Genomic DNA, 2,298 nt, shown 5'->3' on the forward strand with positions numbered 1-2,298 from the left:
GCTGGCATGTGGTGCTGGGGAATTGAACCGCGGTCCCTGATGCTTTGCTAAGCTTGTTCTAAGTAGGTGCTTTAGACCACTGAGCCATCTCTCCAGCCCAGTCCATTGCCTCTTAATAGTTTGTTTCCATTATCCATTCATTTTCCCCACAATTGCATTTATGGTCTTGTCTTTCTGTTTCCAAACCCTCCTATTTGTTAGCTTCTATTCAAATCTAAAGGCATTCTAATCTTCCAGGTCTACTTATAGTTGTAATCCAAGTCTTTGGTATTTATTCCTATATTTAGTTTCCCTTATAGACAGATAAACAAATGGGCCCAGATGTGTGAAGAGCTGCGAAGGACCGAGCCTATAAGATGGCGCTGGTTTCCGCCTTCCACCCCAGCCCCCCCCACCCCCCCACCCCCGTGGGTGAGCGCTCTCTGTGCACAACAACTCCTTATATGGCCAGGGCTGCAGTCATGATTTGCTTCCACATATGCTGGACCCATGGGCGATCCCCACGTGGCGCACTGGGATTGGGCTCAGGAATATATATTAGCCAAGGGCTGGGGGGTTGGAAGAAGAAGAAGCTTGCTGTAAGGGGCCTGAATAAACCGCTGAAGGAAGAGCTGTGTGTTGCGTCTTCCTTGCTGGCGAGGTCATGCGCAACACAGATGTACCAAATATCTCCACTTCCTACCTCTCAAACCTGTTGACTTTCTTGTCTTCATATCTTTCAAAAGAAGGTATAACTGAAGGAAAGAAATAAGGTCAGCTGTGTCAAAGCTTTCTGGGAGCTTTGGTAAAGAGCAAATTTAGTCACTCTTTTCCCAGTCTATAATTTTTGTACAGTATTTATTGATAGTTATATGTTTTCATGGCTTTTTGTCCATTTAAAGTTAAATTAATCTCCTGAATACAGCATGCACAGGCCAAGCAAGATACAATGGAAGTGAGGTGAGACAAGAGAGAATGTCTCTGCAGCATGATGTGCTGGCCCCATTCTCGGGGCAAGGTGAGACTGGGATCGAGACTGGGCATGGTGTTGTGTGCTCATAATCCCAGCACTTGGGAGTCTAAAAACAAGAGTATCTCTATGAGTCCAATCTGTGTTGAGACCCTGTAAACCATGTAAAAAATACATAAAAAAATTAAAAAAGAGAATGTTTCTGGAGCTGACACTTTAATCACCACTTCTTGACATGAAGCCTAGAGAGTTAACTACTTCTCCAGCAAGTGCAGGGTCCTGAGTTTAATCTCCGGTACTGAAAACAAAACAAAACAAACAAAGCAAACCAAGTTTGGTCCTCTGGAGAAGAACCAGTTCTTGAGAATTGTTATGGTTTAGATCAGGAATGTCTCTCAAAGTTTCAAATGTTCAGACATGGATTTTTGGGTATGCAATTAGATCAAGGGGTCTCTTTACTTGATATTAGATTAATCTATCAATGAGTTCACAGATGAATGTACTCTTAGGAGGTAGTCATTAGTTAGAAGAGGTAGGCCATAGGGGAAGTGCTTGTGGAGAGTATATCTCTCTTTCTGGCCTTTCTTACTTTACCTGCTGCCTGTATGCTTCAGGTTAAGCAGTTTTTCCCCTACACCATACTGTTTCTGCCTCATAGCCAACTGTCTATGGTTTGAATTTCTGAAACTGTGAGCCAAAATTTCCCTTTCTTCCTTGAACTTATAGGCTTTAGGCACTGTGTTCAAGAAATGGAAGAGTTAAAGTGGTAAGAGTTGAGTTATGCATAAAAGTTTCTTGCATATAAGAACAAAAACTTTGTGTTGTCAAGATTCCAATTCTTTTGTTTTAAAGAAAAAAAAGCCAATATATAAAATTTCAAGACAAGATGATATAGTATCACAATGGTTAGTACATTGTGTATTATGAGTTTTAAATTAGTTACTCAGAGTACAAGATATCAGCATTAAATTATCCAAACAATATAGCACAAAGCGTTTTTTTCAATGCAGTAAGAGAAATTTCAAATTTGAATTGAATGCTCTAATCATTGTAGTGTATTCAGTCTCTGTCTACTGACAGCAAATTATTCAACTAGTCAAAGTCAGGACAAAAGGTTTTATATGACTTATTAATTTACAGAAACATCCTTACATTACTGTTTACTCAAAATGTTACCTGAGATTGGACTTTCAACTTTTAAAAATAAAACAGAGAAAACAAACACTCAGACATTCAGTGTTGACATGGATACTTAATAATACCTGTATGATTGGTGGCATGTAAGTATCTGTTTCTGTCTTTAACTAGAATATTTGTCTCTGTCAATTTTTTATTTTGTTAATATATAT

This window comes from Octodon degus, unplaced genomic scaffold (genome assembly GCF_000260255.1).
Source record: "Octodon degus isolate 3935 unplaced genomic scaffold, OctDeg1.0 scaffold00031, whole genome shotgun sequence".
Taxonomy (NCBI): Eukaryota; Metazoa; Chordata; class Mammalia; order Rodentia; family Octodontidae; genus Octodon; species Octodon degus.